Below are 27,633 nucleotides of genomic sequence, written 5' to 3' on the forward strand. Positions count from 1 at the left end.
TTTCCCGCTCCTAGATGGCGCTTCCGACGCCTTTGGACCGGTCGCCGCATCGTAACAGAGCCTGCGCACAGTGTTAAACGGCATTTACGCAGTTAATATTTTGTAAGGGGAGTTATTTTCCTAGATAGTGAGCGAAGGTAGTTACAAGAGCTCAAATAAAGCAGCAATTGAGCCGGTGCCACACGGCAGAGACGCGAGTGCGGTGCCTGAATCTTGCGGGACTTCTGTTCATTCAGCTCTATTGCGTTCCTGTTCTTTAAAATTCTATTATATATGTTAAAAAATTGTTTACAGTGGGCCATAGCATTAAGGCTAAATGCTAGAGGGCTATGCACTTCGATTCAGGTGCAGGTTAGGGCAACCCCAGTTGAACGAAATTTCCGAAGCCTTTCACTACGACGTGCCTCACAATCATATCGTGGTTTTGGCCCGTAGAACCTTAGATATTCTGATACGATGAGCCACACAACGCAGCGATCTGATGCCGCCGGTGATGAAGTGTAAAGCCCAGAACCACTCGTTCTTTCCAGATCACTCATTCCTACGATTCGAATATTTTTTCCAAAGATGGATACCGAACTACTTGAATAAAAGCTTGCCTTTTTAAGGCTATAAAATGCGAAAGATATCGAGAACAGAAAAAGTGGAATTAAACACAATTTATTGAACGCTGCGACAAACTGAAAGCCACTTTTTTTTTTCAAGGGCAAGAGCCAGAGTTACAGGAGACGTGCTTTTTGTTCGCTACAGCCACCTTTTCCTTGCTTTCTAACTTGTGGTTGAAATCCCTGGAGAAGAAATGCATTCTCGTCACAATGACAAAGTTCAATATTTGGCAAGTGAATGTTGTTACATGCTCTGAACAGCCCAAACGAGCAATGCTGCACTTTTCAAGCTCTTCCAGCACTTTCCAGAAGATGGTTTCACAAGCACCAGCCTGATCTAATGTTGAAGAAACAACATCATTCACAACTCTCATTACACTTAACATTTTAGCTGTTGGATGCTTCATGCAGCCTTCCTTGAAACTTCTATAAGTCGTCAGATATGCATCAGAGCCAACTACGGGCTCTGCACTGCTTATATCTTCTAAGCACAGAAGGCATGCTGTATGCTTTTGAAATTTGTACACTACTATCCACTCATGTAGTACACAATAGCGTCGTCCACTTCTCCTTTGAAGTAAGAGTGGTCGTCAATCTGCTCTCCAGACTCTCCGGATGTTTCACATACAATTCTTAGCAGTTTTTTCTCTATAAATTCCCGCAAGCAAGCATGTTTGGTGCGCTGAACTTCTCTTGTTGTCCGCAATGTGTCCTGTACGCTGGCAAGCACATTCCCTGGTACACCTTGCACACTGCCGCGCATTGCGGTCTTTATAGGTGTGTACAAACTGAGAAGGCGGAAGATCTGAGTAAAGTTGACCACGGTAGGGTGAGATTCATCTCCTCCGAATGAAACAAGTCCGAAGTGGCGCTGGAAAACAGGAAGTTTGTTAAACTACAACCAACTTCATTACTTATAGCACAACACTCAAAGCACCAGCAATCACATGCTCACCTCCAAGGGATCCTGGTTCAATTTTGCTGTCAAAACATAGTGTGCGCCCTCATCCAGCAAGAACTCGATGACTTCAAGCGTTGACATCAAGGTAACACGCAGAGATTGAGTGGTTTGTTGCGATGCAAAGAGCTTGAGACCTTGCTCCACGGAGTTCTTTCTGTGGAATTCAGCATTTCCAAGAAGTCCTTGATGACCTGAACGAATGAGGTAAAATATCCGCACACTATAAGCATCAACACGTATGAAGATGAACCAGAACTTGCCTGTATTTCCTTTGAGTGGCGTTTGATTCCTCTTTCGGGTAGCTTTATGTTCAAAGCATCGAACAGGTCATTCAGGAGTCTGGTGAATACTTCGGTTCCCTCAGAGCCCCTCAGGCCTTCAGTACCGGCTTTTCTGTATATTCGGATGCCAATAGCCGTTCCGCGGCTGAACAGCTGTAAAAAAGTGGATTGATAAGTTAGTTGAAAAATAACCCAAACAAGCCTACGCTGTCTTTAAAGGTACCACCTGTGTAGCAAGTCGGACACTCATCTTCTGAAGGTTGTCTGGGGCAACATGTGCTTTTGTCAGTTTTGGCACGACTCTTGTATGTTTGCTCTTCTCAGCTTCGTACAGGGCAACATAATGTGCGAAATTTATCTGATGATCCCAGCCTGAAAAAAACAGAACGTTTTAGTATTTGGTTGCAACTAAATGCACAGATTTACTCTTACCATTCCATAGGTGTGCTTTTTCAGGTGATTTCTGATGCACTTGACTATGTGCGGGACGTCACAGATAAAGAAGATCTTCTGTGAGGGTTCCCAAGGATGCTCGATGCTGTTGCATGGTGACATCATGTCTCCCGATATACCCAGGTTTGTCCACATTGAGCGGTTATTACCAGCTCCATCGCTTACAACCACAAGCACTGAAGCACTATGTTTGTGAAGCTGCAACACGGCACTCAAAAGGAGCTGTGCAAGGATCCGTCCAGGTGCAGCACCTTTTGTGGCAAAGGACGCTATGGGTTGAACCCAGCTCTCAAATAGTGGAACAAACATGAACACGAGTGCGTGGTCAGCGAGTTGGTCAGTGGTGACATTTGTCACGTCGCCATAGTCAACGAAGCCATCCATCTTATATGATGTTTTGTTGAAAGCAACAGATTGCTTGAGCTTTACCTCATCAAGCAACAGAACACCGCACCTTTGAAGATGGCTCTTCTTCTGAAAATGCTCTTGGATGCTCTTCAGCGATACCTCATTAAAGCCATATCTGCAGGGAATGCCACTAATAATCTGACGAAGGCGTGCTCTTGTAGGAAGAGGCAAAACCTGCATATCAGATAACAGCTTGTAAGCTTTAGGACTGGAAATCTGCAGCAGAAGGCATGTCATCAGCCATTCTTCTGTGTATCGCTTCCCATTTTTGCCTTTGCCTTTGCTACCTGAAAAGCATTCTTGAAAGCCAGCTGCTGTTTGGCTGGAAGAATGTCAAGTGCACGTTCCATCCTCTCCTCTGTAACATTCTTGAGTGTTTTTTTCACGGTGGCTATCTCTTTCTTCAACTTTCTCTCTGAATCGTCGCTCGTATTGCCCTTCGACGCAGAGACTTCACTTTGGTACTCTTAGATTGCAAGCTGTTGCTTGTCTTGCGCCGCCGTGAAAACAACTTGGACAGACTGCTGCATTCCTGACATACTGCTGTCAGACATAGAACTGTGCACGATTTGCGATGCCATGTTTCGCCATTTTTAACGGCCACAGATGATGACAAGACGTGCGGGTAATTATAAGCAGGGCAACCTTCACAAATGTTCAGCCTTTCAATGCGTGAAAGTAGGCACTTTAAATCATCGCACGATTTCAATTCAATTCCCGCACCAGTACTATACACAGCTGATGTAACAAGTTGCCCCTTGGCACTGACAGACAAGGTCAGGCGTTTCGACACTACCACAGCCCTGTCGATCTCTGGAATTTCTTCTCGCATTGCCAGCTTGTACAACACGATTGTAGTGCCAACAACCTCGAGCGACCAACCCTGGATCCGTTGGCCTGCTGCTGCTATGTCAGACAACTCGCTGAAGAGCTGTGTGTTGTTCTCTAGCGTAACACTGTTTCACTGCCAGCACTGCTATCGTTAGGGACGCCGAAGTCCGGTGTCGCAGCTTCTTGGTCAGTGTCCGTTTTATCTTTTTTGCGCTTAGGCCGAGTAGGTGTACGCACTGTTGGGGCCTTGCGTTTTCGCGCTGGCTTCGACAAGTACTTGGGGCAATTGGGAAAAATGCGCGGCACAGCATCTTCCTTAAGAGCCCACTTACCACGTGGTATGACAACACGTCACCATGAACTTGTGCACGTAGTCCTTCACAATATCGTCCTCCTGAAAGTGCAGGTCACAAACAGCACAAGAGCGTGACAGCTCCTTGTCTAATCTGGGTATTGCGCGTTGCCACTCTTGAAGGCGCACGTCGTCAGTGGGCGGCTTGAAAAAATGTCTTTTTTCGTCCGCGGATCTCGTTGAATCATAGCCGCTTCGGCAGCCAGTCACAAAGCAGCGAGGCATGTTTTATCACATTTAACAACCGTCACATGACACATATGGGAGATGTAGCTCGCACCCGGCACAAGATCACATCAGCGCTGACGCGCCGGCGCCAAGCCGGTCACCACGTGGGGCACGGTAACCGTAGTAAGTTGCAACGGGAGCACACACTGAGCGAGCTGCGTCGATTTGGATCTCGCTGGGACTCACAGGGACAGCGATGGCTACGGAACACACTTGCACGCAACAAAGAAGCACCCAACTCACACCTGCTGTAGCAGCAGCGTCGGGAACAAATGGCCAGAGGCACGCTTCGCCGGCCGTCAGACCAGTCAAAAAGCGACGAGTGCGCCGCCTCTCGGCGGTACAGGGAAGGGTGACACCCGCGGCGCCCCAGTTTGCAAACTGAAAAAGGTATCTAGTAACGTTGGCTCGAATGGCGCACGAATGGCTCGAATGGATGCCCGAATGGCGCACGCCGCCATTGCACGCCGCCGCGCAGTAAATGCAGGCAACGTTGGGCACGGCAGCAGTGACGTGTGAAAGACTGATTTCAGGTGGGGGATTTGAAGTGCGCTAACGCGATGCGGACCACTAAAACGTGATTTTATTTCAAAATAAGCACTTCCTTGGCACAAAAGTAGCACTACGAGGTTTCTGGACCGCTATTTCAACAATCAACGTCGACTTAATATTTGCCTTTAGTGTTTTAAGGAGGCGATCACGAGAGCACCCAGATGCAGGCGGCTAGATAGTAGATAGATAGATAGATAGATAGATAGATAGATAGATAGATAGATAGATAGATAGATAGATAGATAGATAGATAGATAGATAGATAGATAGATAGATAGATAGATAGATAGATAGATAGATAGATAGATAGATAGATAGATAGATAGATAGATAGATAGATAGATAGATAGATAGATTACTCTTGCGTAGCTAATTCAAGCCCAAATGATATGTTCTAGTCTATAAGAGCCAAATCGAAATTTTACGCTTGAATACCGACGATAGTGTGCTATATAGATTTTACCCGGAATATAAGTTTGAAGTATTTTGGTGACAGGAGCACACTGCCAAAATGTGTTGGAGCACGCCCGGCCATATTGTCAGTACGAAACAACTGGTTTTTCTTAGTTTCACTCAAGGAGGACTCAGCTGTTTGAGGAAAAACGCCGCAATGTCTTACATGTAAACCTTGAAAACGAACCGGTGTTGGAATTTATTTTGTTCCCAATTTGAGAAGCGGCTAGCCATTATCAATTACTGAATTGCTTTGAATTACCTGAATTACCCTTACGGCGCTGGGAATTGCACTGCGAGTTTTTCGCCAACGGTCTTTTAATTTACTAAACAGCAACGTCTTTAGAAACCGTCGAGGAAACCGGAACTACGTAGTTAACGCTGCATCGATCTCAGATGCAATGACACGGGGTCTCCGTGGCATAACGTGAACCCATTCAAGTGCGGTCGTTCGTAAGCGGCAGCCGCCCATTTAAATGTTTGATCTGTTTCTCGCACCTCTTTTTCTCTCAACATAGCCATGTGCCGCGGAAAAGTCGTAGGTCCCTTTACATGTACATGTTCCTACCATATTCCTTAGAAAAAGATTGCCTTTCTTTCGAAACACAAGCATCAGTTTGTTTGAATAACCTTACACAGTAAATTAACATGGGCATTCTGTGACATGAAATTTGCGACCTATGCTCCGCATAAACATAGCACGGAATCTCACGTTGCACACAGTGAAAGTTACCACATGTAGCTGTATGACATTCGTTGCCACTTGTCAAAAGCTTTTGAGAATTGCCTGTCGTCGAATACCACCTCATAAGGCGTCGTAGCGGAAGGTTACTAATGCACTATATATGGCACCGCGGTTTTTACAGACAGAGACCTCTATGAGCGACCCTAGTACTAACAAGCGGTGGCTCACCAACAGAGGAGGGGGTGGGTTGAAGTTTGATTCCCGCCCCCATCGCTGCCCCGCTGTCGTTCAAGGGTTCTGTTGACGTGGTCATTGCAATTCAGGAGGTGTCTTGAGGTCAAATTCTACGTGCATTGCTTTGCAGAGCGGCCTTCTGGCCCTGGCAAGATCTTTCGAGCGCTTTCGGTAATACTCTGAAGAAAACAAAAGCATCATCGTCTTCCTTGACGTTATTATTATTTATTTATTTCGCACTTTATTTTCTGTTGGATTCCTCCAGCTGAAGCATGGAAATGGCACATTGTACGAGGTTCCTTTCTGCAGTCCCCACTCCTCCTGATGCTGTGACCAGCGTTATCTTTGCTTGCACATGCTCCGTTTCGTTACATGTGTAGCCCTCATATAGGGCAGCAAACTGCATCACTCTTCTGCTTTCTTTCTCACTCTTTCTAAAAGGCTTCATACAGATTCGAGCATGGGCTATGCATATACAAAATTGTGTTTGTGCTCAATGCCTTAAGAGCACCACAACGGAGGACGGCCGCCACGGAAGCTTAGCAAATAGTGTCTCGCTGCTAAGCTCAAAAACGCGAGCTGCGTTGCGATGGGGGCAATAACACCCCTGTGCTTAGATTTAGGTGCCCGCTAAAGAACGGTCGACATTAATCCGGAGTGTCATGTCGTGGTCTCAGCACGTAAAACCTTAGAATATATCACGGTGGTGCAGAATTTTCCTTATACGGTTCGGAACTGTACATTACCTCAGTTTGATCCGTAGGACCATGGCAGTGGTAGTGGACGATGTTTTCTTCTTCTCGGCCGTATGACGAGAGTGAGAATTTTGTGATATGGGATTGACCTAATAACAGCGGCCGCCACGGTGGCGCTGTGGTTAGTGTGCTCGGCTGCTGACCCGAAAGACCTGGGCTCGATCCCGGAAGCGGTGGTCGCATTTTGGTGGAGGCGAAATGGTAGAGGTCCCTGTCCTGTGCCATGACAGTGCACGTTAAACTCCAGGTGGTCGAAATTATCCGGACCCCTCCACGGCGTGCCTCATATTATATCGTGCTTTTGGCAGCACAGAAAGGCCGAGAAATCGTTATGAGGTGACGACGAGGGCGTAAAGGCAAAGTACGGCCATTGCAAAACAGTTGAGATGTGGCATCTTCGCTCGCTCGACACATGCACCCTTTAGCGGCATGATGCACCCTTTAGCGGCATGTGTCGACGTGTTGAGTTGCAGATTTCACTGACGTAGTTGGCTTTGGAGTATTTGTGCCCGCCTACAGGAAAGGTGAATGAAATCGATGACATCATTAAGTGTATGCGTGTAAATCCCTCCTCAAAAATAGTCAGAATTTACCATCATTAGTTGAGATAAGGGGATTCACATGGCACCATCGTGGTGCAGGCGCCTGCACGAGGAAAAGACTGCCGAAGCAAGCATGTGCAGTCACAAACATTAGAATACGTTCGCCGAAAAGGTGCACTCGTGGGAACTAATTTCGATTCTGCAGTTCACGTGCGCTTATTCTCTTGTAGCAACTAGCATTGCAGATTCTCACTGTGCGTAATTATGCCGCGTGTAGGGCATATCAGATGAAACTGCGGGTTCTAAAATAACGATATTAGACGCTTTACGGTCGAAAGAGAAAGAAACGCGCACTCTAGTCGACTTTGCATACGAATGTTCCTGTGGTATGGAAACGATAGATTTGCATAAGGCGCACGAAAGAGAGTTATGCTGAATATGGAGCACGCCTTCCGCCTTTTTTGCAACACGATTTTATTCGTAATTTCTTCTGTGGTTTGGCAGTGTGCCAAACATTTTTGGAAATAGGGATTTTATTGAGATAGCAAGAAAAAAGCTTTAACGTGCCTGCAAGTATCGCGGCAAAGGTAAACAAGTCCATTAAAAAGAAAGCGAAAACACCCCGTGTCCGTACTTGGACTCAGAAGGAGCGTACTATGCGCATCAGTAAAATGCGCTCTTGCGAAATACGGTTACCGTGAAATGTAAGCAAAGGAACCGCTGTTGTATTTTCTCTCGGCGCAGTTGTTTTAGAGCGCTGTTCGGAACCCTTCAATTTTCTCTCTCACTTTCGCGCAGCGCCTTTTTATTGCGGAAAGGTTTTTGCGTTGCATGCTTATCAAACGACAAGCGAGACCAAAAGTGTCGTGCATTCCGCGCCTCGAAATTACGCATGCTTTTTTATCACACATCCGGTGCTTATTGCCCACGTAATTGTCTGTTTTACTTCGGCATATTTGTTGTGTGTTAAATGCATGCCACTATAGAACATACAGGATAAAAACGGCTATCCTTCTTAAACGACGGTAAGTGGTTGATGCCATTTCACCTTAGCCTCATTACTAGTAAAGTTGAGCGTAATACAAAGCCCGTGTGGCAAATCCTGCTCATTCGATGTCTGCTATACATGGCGTCCGCTTTCAGTGAAATGTCACCACCCCGTTTATTTCTTCGGTTTCCTTCTTCATCGGAATTTGCTATTTGCTATGTTTGTTTCGAGCACTTTTTCCAGAACTTGGTTTTGTGCTCTTTCATTGGCTCAAGTTTCGGTCAACCCCTGTATGAATAGTGTAGCGATTGGGCTTTGAGGATGGCGTTCAGCTCTCCAGAGTAGCTCAATCAGGTCAGCTTCCGTGCTCTTCTTCTCCCTCTGTTTAATCTAGTTTTCTTTTTCTCTCTCTTTCAAATACATCAGCAATCATAACCACCATCCACTCGATAATTTATACCCACAAGAGTAAAGACGCCTGCCCCAATAATCTTTCATTTTACATGTTGCGTATACCAAATGGCCCGTGCTCAGAAAAACCACCTCGAAGCGAATTATTCGTAAATGAGGCCTTCAGCGTATCCTGATATCAGCGAAGGTGGTCGTTAGATGGTAAGAAATAGCTTACGAACGAAATGTTTGCTTAGTTCAAGACCTGCTTCCATCTTTCCACTCCATATTTTTCTTGCTTAGTCAGGCAATGTCAACAGTGGTTGACTCACCTTGGCGACTATTCTGTAGTTAAATAGAACAGCGATTCTCTGCTCTGCGCTTACAGCGATAATCTATGTGAGAAATCCGCCCCAACTGCATTTCTCACCTAGCATATACTCATGTGCACTCCATTTATTTCTATGTAACCGATCCATTACACGTATAGCTTGGCGCTCTTTGGCCATCATTGGCCCTGCGCCACAAAACAAACATTCATCATCATTACACGTATAGCCACTGCCTTCACAGACCGCGCCCAAATTTCTGGAAGCTTCAGATTATTTTAGTATCTTCTATAGGCCGGACCGCGCAAAGCGAACAGTTGAGTTTATTCTGGAACTAACGCGGCCACGTCAAGCTATAAGAAGATTCTACAATAATCTCGAAGCTTCCCAGACATTTGGGCGTGGTTTGCGTAAGGCAGTGGTATACGTATAACGGATCGGTTACATAGAAATACAAAAAGGGGTGCACGTGACAATATCGCTGTTTACACTTTAAGCTCAACTTTAGGAGGCGTCCCTATTGACCATCGGACCTAATCCTTCGCAGTCCAACACGTTAAATACTTTTTCCAAAGCATACAGTGACCATCGTTGAAGATATTGTGTTTCGATGTTGGCACTCTCCCTTAGTCAATAATACTGCGCTAATTTTATGAGTAGAAACGTTGTTGTGATTTTGTTGAGACTTGCTAAGATATTATAGCCACAAGTGCTTCTACGACTTAGCTGGGAAAGGCCCCATCAGTGCTGGTGTCTCTTAAATCGATGTCGTTTCCTATTTTACAAATGCCTATAAAGAGGTCGACTATGTTCCGCGTATTTTTCAAGCACTGATTGATGACGTGAATGTGATTCATTGTGTGTATGCCATATAAAGCTAATTATAAAGCCAAAAAGCCCTAACTTTTTGATGCTTTGACTCAAGTCATGTGTAACATGATCACTTGAAAATTACCTCAGCCGAGATTTTGTACAAAACCGAAAGCGGGTTAATGAGGCTTGTTAACGTCAATTCTTAACGTCGCCCTCCTCATAGATTCATGTCATGTCGCCATTCTCCAAGTCTCTCGGATCGCATGCAGTAATGAGGTATTGCGCATGCAATACCTCATTAGTCGGCAATAAAAGGAGGAGCTCACTCAGACTCACTCAAGAAATATATTTTCCTCGGAGGGCTCCTCGTACTCACTCACCAAAATTTTAACCGGACTCACTTGGACTCAGGCTCACTAACTTTTACAGCGAAAGCTCATATAAGACTACAACAAGGGCCGTGTTTGGCGCCGTAGTTTCCGCCGCCGCCGGTGTCTGCAACCGCTATCGCGCGAAATAAGAAAAAAATTCCAGGATGGAACAGAATTCGAACCTGCGCCTCTGCGTTGGAGCCCAGCATTCTACCTCAAGCCATTGAAACTGCTTTGCAAAAAGACCTCATACAGGCTTTATGTCGGTAAGGAACCACATTAACATATGTAATGTATAGTGGTAGAAAGTAAAATAACAACCAGGCGTCACACAATGCGAATTGCACAACGAGTGGATTGTTGAATGCTTCCAACCCATTACAAAGGGCTCTGCCATAATTCTTCATCGTCATCAGCCACAGCATCGACAAAGTGCACATAATGCGTTACAGGTGTTTACCGGGTACCACGGTTCTCCGCAGAATGACGAAAAATGGCGTAGTGACTGCTTCCCTACTTCACAAAAATAATTATAGCGTATTGGGTTGCTCGCCAGTGCACTTCTATTGGTTGCCAAGGAGGCCCATGAGACCCCAATGATCGATTTCCTCAGGGGCTCAATAAATTTCTTTTCCACTTTCTCACGTAACGTATGTATATAGCGTGTGGGAGAGTGAAATAACGACCGGGCGTCACACAATACGAATACGTACTAGGGTCGTTTAAAACCTTCCAAACCATTACAAAGGCTGAGCCATAATTCTTCGTCGTCATCAGCCGTCGCATTCACAAAGTGCACATAATGCCTTACAGATGGTACCTCGCTTTTCCGCAGAATGACGAATAATAGCGTAGTGGGTGCTAACCCAACTTCACAAAATTATTATTTGTGGCGTAGTGGGTACGTTGCTAGTGTACTTGCCCCAAGAGAGTTTATAACGAGCTCTAGAAATGCCGCTCTTCCAGGTTTCGCTGTGACTGTGCTGCGCTTTCTGCGCAGGCCTGGCGTTTTTTTTCTCAACCGAATTCACTCGGACTCACCAACATATCACTCACCCAAATTCACTCAGACTCACACTCACGGCCCGATCTCAGTCTGAGGGGGTCCGGTGAGTCGACTCATGAGTGAGTGAGTGAGTGAGTTTGCCGACCTATGCCCCTATGGTAGCCGAAACGTCTTGGTTTATTTCATATTTACGTTTGTTTTAGATTTGACTATGAGCCATCCGGCTACACGATTTTGGTCATCCTCTTGATTTCTGTCATTTGCCAAAGCATCCCAGGTATCGATCTATGCATATGGCGCCAGCGTGTGGGCCTCTGTTGTAGCATGCCTACAGGCTCCAGCAAGGATGCCAAAAGGCAACTACGCAGACAGCGTTGTACTTACAAATGCAGTATTTGGCTATTTCCAGAAAAGTGCTGCCACGTTGCAGTACGCACGAGATAAGGCGGCCTTACATTGTAACATCAGCAGGCGAGCATTTGCACAGGTACGGACACACTTCTTAGGCACTTATTGATTGCGTCCTACCATAGACCAGCCCAGTCATTTCATACTTCAAGGGTTTAACTGCCACAATGCACCTTCTCAAAATTCTGGCGGAGATTCGTAGGGCACATTGGTCCGGTCATGCTGCAGCTTCACAATGCTTCATTCCCAGTTTTGCAAGATAGAGCTTTCATGCGATGGCAAATACCCGCAAAACAAATACGAATGCTCTGAAGGATTTTGGTCTTCGAAGTGTGAGCCTACGTACGAAGAACTTCAAAGCATCCTGAAAAGCATCCTGAAAAGAGCCATTCAAAGCATCCTGAAAAGAGCAACCCCTTAGGGCGACACCGCGGGGCGCTCCCACGTGGGAACAGTTACTAACTAACTGCCGCATCGCAGGCTCTCTGCACAGCCCAAAGTTGATGCTGGTACTCCGAGCTCTTGAGGCCTACCTCGATTTTTCTTCTGTGAGGTCCTTATCCCCACGTACGAGGGGACCGCCAGAGCAATGTGCTCGAGATTGCAGAGTGCGAGGACACTGTGAGCGAGTCACTTGAAAATAGGCAATTCATGAAAGCGAGATTAGGATATGACCACAGCGGCAACAATAGTCGTAGCAGGAAATCACCTTATACCCGCGTACGTAGCCACTCATACTCTCAGCGTGTATGTTCTTCAAGTTGCCCGGATACCATCTTTACCTGCAGAAGGCTGTCGATGTACTCCTGGCCCTCGAAGTTACGCCTGCAGAAAGCTCGTTATCGCATTTCGGCGCCTACATCGACCCGAAATCCGTTTGACAACACCTGGAATCGCGGTGGAAGCTAGGATGTCATCGGTTGGGTCCCTCAAGGAGGCCACATTACTCCACTTGATGAGTGCACAATTGCCTCATCCATGTCTACACCAATGTTTCAGTCATGACTAGAAGCTTAACTGCCGCGGTAATAATGCCACCAAGATTTGTCACTCACAATACAGCCCAAACGTTTCACGCAGCATCAACGACTGCTGTGTAACTCGCAGCCCTCCGTTCAGCTCTTCAGTTTATCATAAGGAACACGATCATATTCATGAATGCAAAGCAATCGAATTTTAACTCTACGCAGTACGCCAGGGCTCGCGTGAGTGATCGTTGTGGAGATCAGTAAGGCACAACAAAGCAATAAGAAAAGGAATAATAATATCTGGGATTTACGTCCTAACATCACGATATCATTACGAGGGACCTCGTAGTGGAGGGCTCCGGAAATGGCCACCTGGGTTCTTTAACGTGCACCTCAATCTACGTACACTGGCCTCGAGCATTTTCACCTCCATCGCAATGCAGCCGCCGCGGCCGGGAATTGACCCCGCGACCTTCGGGTCAGCAGCCTAGCGCCATAACCCTAGACCACTGTGGCAGGGCAATAAGAAAAGGACCGATGATATTTCTGTCATGCGGCATTCCGGAGAATGATCAAGCGGATGAGGCTGCCCGATCTGCTCACGATGGCGTGATCCTCTTTCAATTCTTACGCACGAAAGAACTTGACGGCTGGCTCGTGTAAGACGTTTCATTGCCAGCTCTCAATCATGCACGCACAACGACTTCTTAGTTAGTTAGTTAGTTAGTGTTAGTTAGTAGTTAGTTAGTTAGTTAGTTAGTTAGTTATTTAGTTAGTTAGTTAGTTTTTAGTTGTAGTTAGTTAGTTAGTATTAGTTAGTTAGGTTAGTTAGTTCGTAGTTGTTAGGTAGTTTTAGTTAGTTAGTAGTTAGTTAGTCCATTTTGAGTGATTTATTTTGGCCGGCCTTGACCGCACGGTCCAAGAACGCATAACAGAGTTAAAGGTTCAAAATATTTCGTTACGTTGACGATTTTCTTGTTTTTATTGAAGCTGGTAGTTCTGCCGTGGTACGTCAAGAATAATATTTTAGACGTTTTTGTGAGTGTATGTCTCCTCTTGTTTAACTCATGAAGTTCCCAGGGGTGGAACGATTTGATTCCTAGATTTGAGCATTACCATTGATCGTGACATGTTTGTTGGGCGTACGCTCCACGGGGTAGTAAGCCTTTGCTGCCGTTGGTCGGCCCACTCAAAAGTTGTGAAAAGAGGCAATAGTGAAGGCCTGCTTCGCGCACGCCTTGCGGAAGTCTGCTACCACAAGATCCAGGCCAGTTTCATCAGGTTAACGCCTCACCAATGCTGGATTCCGTATCACGTTATGACCGCAATGGCTGAGTGTCTGCTCAAGGAACAAAAATGAGCCCAGAGATGCTTGCTCAAACCGTGAAAATAGACCCAGAAAAAAGGACTAGTAGTCATTCCATACATCCACGGCGTGGCCATAACCTTAGAGATAGCCGCATGTGTGAGGTCGATGTTGTTTTTTCTGCCCCTGAGAAACTGGCCAGCGTGCAGGCTGTCAACCCTGGAGCTAGAGAAACCCGCACCTGCACGACTAAGCACGAACAGTTTGTTCCCGGCGTTCAAGGCGGTTGTATCCCTGCCATTGTCCTGTTGTAAACGATACATAGCCAAACTGGCCGGTGTCTTAATGAGCGTCTCAAGGAACACGCTTACAGCGTTTCCTCGACAGTGTCTGGCCACCTGGGTATTCATTGCCGAGTTTGTGGGTGCGTTCCTGAGTTTCGTCTATGTGCGGTTGTGAAGCGTCATAGGGACCAGCTTACACGTGAAATACTGGAGGCATTCGAAATAGCTAAGCTGGGTGACGCATGCGTGAGCAGGCCTTCAGTTGTAGTGTCAGGAAAGGAGGTTCTTTATCTGTCAGAATGACTGCATGCGCAATGAGCTTGCTTTTGGTGATGTTTCTGTTAGTTTTTGTACCTTCGACTTGCCATGTTTTGTTTCTTCTTTTCGTTTTCACTGCGCAGGTACATAATGCGTTGTTTGACGCATAAAATTTTGTTGTAAGTCAGCGCTGTTGTTTGTGTCCTTCTCTGCCTGGTCCTTCGTCTTTCGCGCTGTTTCCCTCCAAATAGTTATTCTGAACCATGTGTAAGCTCACTTTATTTTTGACAGTTGAGACTGTGTTCGTTTAAGCACCCTGATTAGTGGTTTAGTTATCCTGTATAAGAATAGGCGAGATGCCTTAGCCATTTTCGCACCGTTTCTCTGCCAGGACGCCCTGTAGGTTGTACAACACTGCATTGTTTCTATCAAAGCTTCAACGCATTCAAATTCTGGTGCCGGCTCTCGCTCGCGCCTTTCAGTGTGGTCACGATTAAGCATTTACAGTGGCTCTCTTTGATTTATCAAGGCCTACATCCTCGCCTCTCACGCGAAGGTGTGGTCTGGCTGTTTCGGAGTTAGAACTTGGTGCTTACCAACAAAGGCGTTCTTTGTTGGTAAGCAAAACGATCTTTGTGAGGAACGTTCGTGGACGACTGGAATATGCGTAAGTTCAGAATTCCTCTCAAAACATGAGCCAGCCGTTCCGGAATTCACAGTTACCACAGATATCAAAGAAATCGGGGCACTGTCCGCCACGCCAGACAATTTATTATGGCTTGACGTAAACCTTACTGCCTGCAAAGGCGAAACTTTAAAGAGCAAGAGGTTAGGTATTTTTTTATATCGGCATAGAAATATACGCTGCGTGGAATTATCACGCTCATTATCACCTGTGACCTAAATGATTTGTTGAAAGGCGCCTTTTTAGATCCAAGTGCGTGAATGAAACTTGCAGCAGCACAAAGAGACGAGCGCAGCGGCAGAAAACAACAGCAGGAACGCTGACTGCCAAATGAGTTTTATTTGAAAAAGCGCTCGTGCTTTGTCGAAAAAATCATAGTTTCCTACAATACTTACTAGAGGGAACTCTGGCACTAGTGTCTGTGAGCGGCAACGCTTGGCGTTTCAGTCAGCATGAGAATCATGGGTAGTACACAGATTTGTCTAAGCTTCGTTCTTTCGGCTCCGTTTGGCTCCGTGTGGCCTGCAGCTGTTGTCGCAAGATGAAGTTTAGCAAATGTTCAGAAGTTCCCCTCACCACCTTAGCCTTTTAGGCTCACCAGTTCAAATCGGCTCATGAAGTTCACAACGATCCATTCTTTATCCGAAAGAAAACCAAAACACAACAGTAAACAAAGCCACAAGCGCGTTCGAAGCCCGCAAGCACGAAGATTAGTCAAATTTGTGTACTAACCATCGTTCCCATGGTGGCCGAACGATCGCAGCACCAGAGTTCCCACTAGAAATATTGGGAAACTCTGTGGAAAACACAACAAGAAGCAACAATTCACTGGCGTTCGCACTGTTTCTCTAGAAACAGTATATACGTCTATCCATAAACATCATCTCTCGCTGCGGTCGGCCAAGTCACGCTGCGCTGGCAAACTCGGCTGTGCTTCCACATTCTCTCTCTCTCTCTCTGTCTCTTTTTTTTTTTGCTTGTTCAGTGTTTCAGAACCTGGAATTATCCAACAGTGCACGGGTGCGCACGCGCCTTTGTTGAAATGAGCGGCTAAAAGACCAGCGCACTCGCTTTATGCATTGCTTCTGTGCTGCCTTGCTACATTTAGACGACGTCCGAGATTCTCTTAGTGAATTTGTCTCGGGTGCACTGCGGGCGTTTCCCGAATTTTACTGCATTACGCAACCTTGAAAATTCGCAAGGAGTGGAATGCACTAAACAAACTTGGCGTCTACTGTCTACTTTCTTTAGATTGTGGAAGCATACGACATGGCGTGCCCTGGTCCTGAACATTTTACAATGGAGAAAGCCTTAGATGCCTCAACAAACGCGAAAATTGACCGTCGGGGTCAGGCGCCCCGCGGCGTCAGTATCAACACGAGTGATACAAAAGAAAAATCACCACGTGATGACGTCACCGTATGCCTTAATCATGACGTCGCAGATCGCCAAAATTCGTGACCTCATCACAACGTCACCTTTGCGTCACATAACGTGACGTCCCATGATGACGTCATCGCATGACGCCGTCGCATCGTCAAAGGTGGGCTGATCACGGAGGCAGTGCAAAACCAGGTGAGGTGAAGAAGGCTTGGAATGCCTCCGATCCTGGAGGTCGCGTCAGTTGCAGAAAGCTTTCGGAGGGGGCGGCAAAGGGTCAGTGCATCGACCTAGAAGACGACGGCCTTGGCCTTCGAGTCGTCTTAGGCGAATGCACAAGGGACCCTGTGAGTTTTTAGGTGCGGAGCACTTTACGGGCCCGGGCTGTCGTCTCATTTCGTCGCTTGGCGTCACGCTTAAAGTACCAAAATAGGTCAAAAGAGGGCACTACACGTCAAGTCCATACGAAGATGTATCAAAAGAGGGCGCTACAGGTCAAGTCAATACCAGAATGTGTCAACAGAGGGCGCCACTGCATCACAAATGAAGGTTTTCTTTCGCGCCATGGACGCCGAGCGGGCTGCACGTTGGAACACCAGCGCTTCCTTGCCCGTGAACGCCAGCGTCGCCGAAGGGCTAATTCGTCTGTCCGATTCTGCGAAGCGAAACGCCAGTGCTGGGAGTTAGACGCACGTCTACGGAAGAGAGAAGCGGAGGCAACCCTCAGCTTTGGAAGACACAGACGCAAGCCGAGTGCCGAAAAACACGGGCGAACCCGCAGCTTCGACTCAGGCAAACACAAGCCAAGCGTCGACAGAGGCAGATGAATTTTCAGCAATGCTCCGCAGTTCGTACAATTTTCGCGGTGTGGAACTGGCGCGATTTTTTCTGTAGAAGAGTTTCACTTACATTTTTGATAATGAAATACGGATAACCGACAAATTTCAAGCGCTATTATGATTAATGACGCAATTTCAAATTCTCTAGTTGGTAGGTAACTGGTCCCAAACGATGGACGACGCGGAAAAGTGTCCGCGAAAGCGCGGCATAAACTTTGCAGCACGGCCATGGAGGCGAACTACGCGCCTAACTAAAACAAGGTCGCCTTGATTATAAGACAGTGAACAGCGAGAGTTCTTCGCGTTCACCGCTTGAGTCCGTGCGTTGGAGTCGAGCAAACGTTGCCTAGCGTCGAGACACCGCTGCTTCATGACTTCGGGAGGATCAGCACCCCGACTCTTCGACACGACGAGCTTGGAGTCCAAAGGAATTGAAGGAGTTCTCCCGTACACGAGGGAAAACGTAGTCGCCTGTGTCGTTTCTTGTTTGGCCGTGTTGATGGCAAAGAAGGCATCGGCAAGGTAGCGGTCCAGTTAGTATGCGAAGCGTTGACATAACACGCGATAATTTCGCAAAGAGTGCGGTTGGTCCGCTGGACAAGTCCGTTACATTGCAGGTGGTTCACCGAATTTTTGGCGTGTTCTACACCGTTATGTCCTACGGGCGGTGCATTTTTGGTGCATCCTTGTTGACTACGAGGACGGTCACTTTTCCCGTTTGATGAGGCATATTAGGTTTTCACCTTAAGAACAACCTTTAGACGTCGCACACAAACAGCAGCAATTTGGAACGGCGGAACTAGACAAGTAATGGTACGTTGTTCTGAGAAGAGAGAGACGTTTTGAATATTTTGCTGTTGCGATTCTGCCGGTTGAGTTACTACACAGAATAATCTTGCTCATGGCAAGTACCGCTCTTGTGGTTGGGGCCTTTTGTTCCCGCCAGAGGGTATAAAGCGAATAACATCGCAATTTCTTTTCTTGCAAGGGCTCTATTTCTAATATTTGCCCTATGTCGTACTCTCACACTTTCTCCTTTACAATATTTTTACATATAGAAGTCTTTCTTGAAGTCGATTTCGCAAGCGCAACATGAAGCCGGAAGTCTGGCTTTGACAATGAATTTACCCCCCCCCCCCGTAAATAGTATTGGTTGCAATGCGCATAGTTGCGTCTAGAAATCTCGGGAAAGCTTTGCAGTGAACTTACTAGAAGCGAAATAGGATGAGGAAGTCTCGTTGCACTGCTACATAACATCTATTAGCTTCGAGATCGAACAGAGTCGGCACCTAGCGGCGAGCGGATGAAACCCCGTAGTGTGGATGGCTCCTTGCGTCGTCTGCTAGCCACTGAGTGTTCGCATGTGTGCGAAGGTTATGCAGGTCCTCAGATGGCAGCTTATTCCGTTGTGTTAGCACAGTGTAAAATGCTTGCACGTATGCCTACACGATATACACAAACATTTTGTCTTCCGAGGCTTATACGCGCTCTAATAAGATAAGTGAGTGCATCCACGTCTCCATAGCACTAGGTGTGATCCTCGTACCGTCCCGTCATACTCACCTCCCTAACTTACCATCGTCATCCATCACTCTTTTTCTTCCCTTTCCCCTCCCCCGGCGTAGAGTAGCAGGCTAGAGCATACTATCGCTCCGGCTGACCTCTCTGCCTTTCTGTAAATAAACCTCTCTTTCTCGTACCGTCCATTCGCGAAAATTTTCAATGTGGGTGCCACTAAGTCGTTGAAGCGCGCCACATAGTGCACTTGGCGGCATTCTAAACAAAACAAGTGCTAACTTCGAGGTGTGAATGCAGAATTTAGCGACACCATCTCGCGAAGTGTTGCCGATTTCGAAATCCTTGTGGTATCGCAAAACATGAACTAGCGTCTGCAAAGGCCGGTTGGCGGTAAACAAAAAAAAACTAAAACAAAAAACAGATTTCATGCCGCACACAGCGGAGTGCACAAAGATTTACTTCAACTAATTACGCAGAAGTGCAGGCTTGCTTGTTTTTTTTTAACACGAAAGTGTTTTATGCCGGGGTCCACCAAGTACATCCGTCATGGATATGACGTTGATAGAATAGACGCCAACGGGTGAGAAAGAAAAAAACCAATAAAAAGATACCCCGCTGGGAATCGAACCCACGACGTTGCGGCCGCGACGGCAAGCGCCCGACGCCCTGCCGACTAAGCTGACTCGGAAGATGAGACAAGGCGCGAACGCGCATTATATCTTTCACACATTCTCTTTCGCGGCGGGCGGAGCGGGGCGGTGCCGCCGTCTTGAGATGTGAAAAGAAGTAATGCTTCAAGATCGACACTTACTAGCGCTTACTCGAGATTGCGAGCGCTATCGGAGGTCATGGTTAAAGCGTCCGATACCAGCGAGGTACACTGGCCGCGCTGGCGTCGCGAGGCATTGCCGCAGCAGTTACGGTCTTGCCTTTGGCTTCGTGTTAGCGTGCGTCGGCTCACGGAGTAGTGCAGCTTCCACGCACCAACGGGATTTCTCCGCCGCGACTGCTTCAATTGCGAGAGCACCGACTAACAAACTGCTGCAATACGCGTTGCAGAAAGGACGCGATTTCGAAGGGCGAATGTCGTGCCTTGGTGGAGCGAGAGCCGCGCCTGCGAGACAGAGGCCAGCGGGACGCACGCGTTTGCGGCTCAGGCTACCAACCTCTACCTCCCGGGTTGCTGAAGCGCAGTGTGTGTTAGTGTATGCATGAGCGCAGGCGTCAGTCACCCGCTGCTAGAAAGCGCACACCGTGCCGTTTCTCTCCTTAATTGACGACGCTTTGAAGAAGTGCATACCGGGTACCAGTTGTTGATTATGAGATTGTTCATGTCATCCTTACGCGGGATTCACGATTCGCTGTGTCCAAATATATGTTCACACCGTCAGCTACCACAACGGTTTAATCATGATCATGGGCGTTAGTCGTCGCGATAGAGACATGCTGTCAACATGGTGCATCCACGTCAAACGGTGTTATAGCTGCCAAACACTAGACATTGTACAAGCTCTCATATATCGCTACACAATAAGCACTACTTCTGTGAAGACCAAACACGAATAGACATTGTACAAGCTCTCATATATCGCTACACAATAAGCACTACTTCTGTGAAGACAAGTTTCACTTTCGTGTTATACCGATTCCTATGACGGAGGGATCAGCCATGTTTTTTTTCTTTTGCAGCCGCACGAGCAAGAGATAAATACTTAGTTGGTTTAGTCGCTCGACAGCATTGCTGTCGTATTGTACGTAAAAATAAATCAAACAAAATCGAGCACAGTGCGAAACACGGGGCTGTCGCCGAAAGCCAGCACCCCACTCATTGGGAGGTTGCGCTTTTCTCACACCTAACAGGAGCGCTAGGCAGGCTTCGTGCAATAAGGCAGCAATGGAGAGCGTATATGTTACCAATAGGCTGCAGTAAACGCGTTTTGGTTGCTGACAATGTGCTCAAACTGCTCACAGCGAAGCGCCGCTGTGTGCATTTGTACACGCGGCCGACCGCCTATCCACACTAACGCGGCGACGGTGCTGCCACTTGTAGCTCGATCTCGCGGTGAATAGCGTTCCGAAATTTGCGAAGGCTGGCTTGGTGGAAGGTTACACTGTGAATTGTGAAAGAAAGTGCGCTTTGCGTTTCCACTTGCGTTAAGAAACGACGCGCTGTTGTGGCTGCTTCGCAACATTCACTTCTTTTGAATATGGCTGAAACATAAGCACAGGACCCGATATTCAATGTATATGACGCATTTCTCTTTTTTTTTTCACTTAAGGCTTTCAGTTTGCCGTAGCAGACTACTCCGAAGATTAAAAAGTGTGCGCGAAATATTTAAGTTGTAAATTAATTAACACAAAATGAAATTATCTGTAATCGCGCTTTCGTTTTTGCTTTTTGAAGCGATGGTTCCGAAGCGAACAGGGAAGGGAACACCAAGTTTCTGACCCTATAGGGCACCAGAGTATAACCAGGGAATGTGCGCTGTTTTCGTCGGTTTGTCACCCACTGGGACATGACAACGTCAAATGCCTACATATATTCCGGCTCATTCGATGTGTTCGAGTTTGGGTGAGGTCACCGGAGTTTAAAGGGAGCATCATTCCCTAAAACCTCCCATATGGGCGTATTTTCGTTTACATTGTAGAAGAGCGCCTCCTAACCCTGATTAGATCGACACTCTAAGGGAGAGCACACTTGCTGTGCATTCTGTCTTTTTTTTTTTTCAAACCATTTACGCGCTTAATTTGTTCCCCTCGTATTTGTTGCTGTAATTTGTTGCCACCAGTCTGGACACACGGTACTTTCTCCGGTGGCGCAGCATCTATGAAGCTCACATACATGTCTGGCTCGTTTGTGTTCTGTCAACAGCGTTTATATGGCATTCAAAGTATTCTGTACAAATGGGATATGGAGGCAAATAGTCTTTTTTTTTTCGTATATTCAGCGCAACTACGAAGGCATCTGAAGTTCTCAAAGTTATAAGTAATATATTTTCCCGAGAGGTGCAAGGAACCAGAGCTGTTGTTTTCTGTGCTCGTTTGCGAACAATCGATTTTAACATAAACATTCTCTTGCGGCTGTCGCTTGTATTTACTTATTGTTATAGAGCGATGCCATCAGATAAATAACATAAAGCTTTCTTTGTAGCAAACTATTTATGCACACTTGAAAAAAAGACGCCTTTTCATTAGGCTTGAGAATGCACAAATGTGCCCTACGGCCGTTGTGGTAACCTTGCGATCATTGCGGCATTTTCAAAAGCTCTTTTGTGCAAATAACGCGTGAATCGCATTTTTTATCAGTTTACAGATCCATCTTCTCAGCTTTGTGTAATGAAAACGAGCAGCGGAAAGCTGGCGCCTGAATAAATAAGTCTTGTTTGCAATGAAAACAGAAAAGATCGCTGTGCGTAATTTTTGAAATAGCACCGGTGCAATATATGATAATCGCAACTCCCGTTTTCTTCAGCCGCTTAGCTGCTTCTTGAGATAACAAAGAAACGCACAAATAAATGCTAGTGCTCCGCATATATGTAGTTTCATCCCACGTGACCACCGCACTGTGTTCTTGGCTTTCCTCCTGATTTATAATCCCTGGAAACAGCTTACGTTGTATTTCAGAGCTTATGACCGCCGTAGGTCGTAAGCTGTAAAGCTGTAGATGGGGGGGGGGGGGCAAGTCTGCCAAGAATTAAGCATATGAAATTAGCTTGCATTCACTGGGAGCACTTATCGAGGCCACGATTCGACGGTATGCATCATGTTCGCCGTATATGGACCCTTTCCGTAAAGGGACGCCCCCAGTGCCGCGGACGCGAACTACAGCCAGCTACCACGATTAGAGTGACCTAGAATAGGGGGTGTCCAAAGCGCCGCGCAAATACATGGGAGGAGCGAGGGCCTTTTGCGGTGAACTTCCGCGCCGCGGCGCTGCCGTGCCGGACCCGTGGGCTTTCTCCGCGGCGGAAGCCGCGCCAAGCGGCGAGCGTCTGCTACGCGCGTGATATTTTGGCCGCTATTAACTAAAAGTGGAAATTTGGCAAACTTTAATACTGCGTCACTGTAACATAATACTGCAGCGACTCATCACACAGAGAACGCGCTTGTGTGTTTTGAAATGGGTTTTTGTATATACCTTGCAGCAGATTTGTCACCGCATTGGTCCACACTCCGCGGCTGTTTGAGGACGCATCCTGCGCACACTTCATCGTGAGAAAAGGCGCTTAGCTTACTTCGTGTGGAATGACGAACGTAAACTTGCTGCAGGAGACAATAAACTGGAGATAACCAGGCGAACGTAGCACTATGCTGTAGTAACAGCTCATGCATGCTAACGGCGTTGTTGGCACCTTCATATCCTATCTTTTATTTTGTGCATTCGATTTGTTTTACAAGGCTGCCTCCGGCACTCTTCTGTTTCAAGCCATTTCATGCGAAGACGAATGTGTCAGTCGGCGTGGCCGCGCTACCAAAAGTAAAAAATTACTCGTGTAACTCGCGTCTCGTTCACTTCGTATACACGAAAATTGACACGGAGGGGCACGAATGTACGTATGCCCAACCCGACCGATACATCACTTACGTGACATGCTTGCCGTTTGCGTAACGACTAACAATAATACTGAGGCAAAAACCAGTCAAAAAAGACGCCGGACAAGGGGAAGAAGTGACACACACCACGACTTCCAGTCGTTGTGTGTGTGTCCCCTTGTCCGGCGTCTTTTTTTGACTGGTTTTTGCCTCAGCGTCATGTACCAACTGACCCAGACCTCGACGTTATAACAATATAATATGGTGTATGGCGGGCAACCCGCTTTCAGCCAGAAATAATTCTGACGATGTGTGGTCTGACGATTTGTTTCCGTCAGGTTATAAAAACGTGGTGGTCACCAATATGGATGTCAACATGTTAGACTTACCCATACATATTGAAGAGCTGACCGCGTAGGTAAAATGTGTGCGAAAAAATTACATGAAAAAAAAACATGGTTCCTTATGCATTCGCCGGAGATGACTCGAAAACGAAAGCCATCTTTTTTGTCAGTCGATGCATTGATCCTCCCTCGCCCCTCTCCGAAAGCTTTCTGCACATAACGTGGTTTCGGACTGCGCACAGGATCGAAGGCATTGCAAGCTTTCTGCACCTCACCTGCTTTTACATTGCCTACATCGGGGGCCGATCACGGAGGCAATGGAAAGCGACCATGTCATGTGATGGCGTCATCATATTACGTCACGTTGAATGACGTCACAGTGACGTGATAAGTTCGGTCGACGTCATCGCGTGATGATTTTGTGCATCACTCGTGTTAGCTACGCGGGACGCCGACGGTAAATTTTCGTGTTTGATGAGGCATCTAAGGCTTTAGCATTAAAAAAAGACAAACCAAAGAAAATGAAACGATAACAGTGCAACATCGTGTATGCCTCATTTCATGTTACGAGCGATCGCCCGAAAACAAACGTGATTCTCCGTTCAGAGCAGCTGATTGCACGCGTCTGCGGGACAAAAGAGGCTTGCTTTACCCGTCTGGTCATCTCTTTATATTTATTCAAGAGATGAGCAGACTCGCTATTTAAGTACTCTCTGAGCTTCAGCACGAAATTGTGGCGGACGCTATATTGAGGTCATCAGGAAAAAGCGGGAAATTGCGGTCGGGTGCCCTGTTGGCGCGCACTCAACTGCAGCAGAAACAATCGTATTTTATGTAACTACTCGTCCACATCTTTTCGTAAAGTCTCTGAACCGGGTGAACGCTAACCTCCGAGTCCCGTGAAAACATCTGAAGTTGAGAATGAGCTGTTTGAAACTGTTTTCATTTCGTATGGTGAAGGCTTGAAGCAATGCACGCATCTCGCGCGAACGTTTCATACTGACGTTCAGCGATCCAATGCAACAATCTATTATATATATATATAATATATATATATATATATATATATATATATATATATAATATATATATATATATATATATATATATAATAATATATTCTTACCGTATTTACGTTCAGGCAGCTTGTACAGCAAGAATGGGGCATTTGCAACTTTGTTTCATGATATCTGGATATTTGTAAAGCATTTTCTATATTAACGCCTTTATGCAAAAACTTGTGGAATAAGGTTAGTTTACCTTGCATTGTTTTTCTTTCAAATGTTTGCGCACGGTGTGCCTTGTTGTTAGCTACCTCAGAAATAAAAATAAGCCAACAGCATTGCGGTCGTATGGCCGTCTCTACTCTTTTTTACCTTTTTTTTGTTACCCTTGCGTCTTCCCGGTGTGCTCCGTACATAATAAAGAGCTTGTGGAGACTAATGAATTGTCAAATAAAGCGGTGTGCATATGGCTAGCAAACCAGTGGCGACTATGATATGACATGATATGTTCAGCAAATATGAGTAAAAAGCTTGTGAAGTCACTGCGCCCAAGTATTTCAGCTGACTGCGCGTGCAATTTACTTTTTTATTACTCTTAATTCGTGCATGCGTGATGCTATTGCCCGATTACTCGTGCGAATAGGGTTTTTTTTTTCGTTCTTTGCTTGTGCGTGTCCGTTTTGCGCGTTTTTACACATGCACCAACGTTCTCGAACTCTGTGACCGGAACTAGGCGCCACGCTGATGCCGCTTGACACATGATTTTTTGGCATTCTGTTGTTGCCCCAGCACTAACACAACGCTTAAAGATGGATAAGCTTCATTCCTGACCGCATTACTAAAGTTAAGTAGACTTCAAGTGCCCTGTGTGGAAACGCGGCGCAAAAAACTACAGCGCGTAGCAGACGCCCCTCGCTTTCCGCGCGCTTGCCGAGCGCGGAAAGCCCACGGGTCCGGCGCAGCAGCGGCGCGGCGCGGGAGTTCACGGCAAAAGGGCCACGCGGGAGCCGGCGCTTTGGACACTCCCCCTATTCTAGGTCACTCTACCACGATGGGCGTGCGCGCGAGGGAAGTAGGGGCGCCCCCCTCCCCAGTAATTAAAGCCCCTTGATCTAGAAAGGAGCGACACTCTCCTTCGCGCGCGCGTTTTCCTCCTCAATTCTCCTCGGATTTCTCCCCTCCCCTGGCCGGCGCGGTGCGCACGGCACGCTGAACCCTCCACTGGCTCGCCGCAGCCGCATTAGAATCACTGCGCGCGCTTGTTATTCGGGCCCTTGAAGCATTAAATGAGAATCTGTCCCTTCAAAACCGTCGTGACGAAAGTGTGCTTCCGATAGAACATAATGACGAATATATTTTTTTAAGACGCTGCGATAAATAGAAGCGGATGCGCTTCGAAAAAAAAAATGAGTATACCGACTGGCGGCAGAGCAGTTTACTTCACCGTCGCCAATTCGACCGCTCGTAACGCGGAGGTGTATTAAGCGCATATAATGTAAGCAGCATAAAGTATAGTCCAGAATTTCATTCCTAATTGTTGTCATGATGAGCTCAAAGAAGGTAGCCAAGAAGAAAATGTGGTGGTTTACTTATATTGAATTGGTCGAAATGAGTGGGCGCGAAGCTTTTTTGTGCCAATGCCGCTGTCAGACACGTACGCACGCACATACACACGCGATACAGGCACGCACGCACGCACATACACACATACACGCTCAAACGCACATACACACGCGATACACACACACGCAATATACACGCGCGCGCACACGCGAAACAAACACGCACATACATAACCACGCACGTACACACGAGATACAGACACGCACGCACACACATACGCACGCGATACAGACACGTACACACGCGCAGTACAGACATGACGAACGCACATACACATGCGCACACATACACACGCAATACAAACACGCACACACACAAAGTGACACGTGTCTTCACAGAAGTAGTGCTTATTGTGTAGTGATATATGACAGCTTGTAATGTCTATTCGTGTTTGGCAGCTATAGCACCGTCTGACATGGATGCACCCATGTTGACGGCATGTCTCTATCGCAACGACTAACGCCCATGATCATGATTAAACCGTTGTAGTAGCTGACGTTGTGAACATATATTTGGACACAGCGAATCGTGAATCCCGCGTAAGGATGACATGAACAATCTCATAATCAACACTGGTACCCGGTATGCACTTCTTCAAAGCGTCGTCAATTAAGGAGAGAAACGGCACGGTGTGCGCCTTCTAGTAATGGGTATCCGACGCCTGCGCTCATGCATACACTAACACACACTGCGCTTCAGCAACCCGGGAGGTAGAGGTTGGTAGCCTGAGCCGCAAACGCGTGCGTCCCGCTGGCCTCTGTCTCGCAGGCGCGGCTCTCGCTCCACCAAGGCACGACATTCGCCCGTCGAAATCGCGTCCTTTCTGCAACGCGTATTGCAGCAGTTTTGTTAGTCGGTCTCTCGCAATTGAAGCAGTCGGCGGCGGAGAAATCCCGTTGGTGCACGTGGAAGCTGCACTACTCCGATGAGCCGACGCACGCTAACACGAAGCCAAAGGCAAAGAACGTAACTGCGTCAAGGGTGCCTCGGCGACGCCAGCGCGGCCAGTGTACCTCGCTGGTATCGAGACGCTTTAACCATGACCTCCGATATCGCTCGCAATCTCGGAGTAAGCGCTAGTAAGTGTCGATCTTGAAGCATTACTTCTTTTCACATCTCACAGACGGCGGCACCGCCCCGCTCCGCCCGCCGCGAAAGAGAATGTGTGAAAGATATAATGCGCGTTCGCGCCTTGTCTAGCATCTCCCGAGTCAGCTTAGTCGGCAGGGCGTCGGGCGCTTGCCGT

The 27,633-nt window shown here is 47.0% G+C and overlaps 1 pseudogene; it reads right to left on the reverse strand.

Annotated features, from left to right (window-relative positions):
- Positions 1–700: 700 nt before the first annotated feature.
- Positions 701–4,521, reverse strand: LOC119378765 (uncharacterized; annotated as a pseudogene).
- Positions 4,522–27,633: the final 23,112 nt, after the last annotated feature.

Source organism: Rhipicephalus sanguineus, unplaced genomic scaffold, assembly GCF_013339695.2.
Source record: "Rhipicephalus sanguineus isolate Rsan-2018 unplaced genomic scaffold, BIME_Rsan_1.4 Seq965, whole genome shotgun sequence".
Taxonomy (NCBI): domain Eukaryota; kingdom Metazoa; phylum Arthropoda; class Arachnida; order Ixodida; family Ixodidae; genus Rhipicephalus; species Rhipicephalus sanguineus.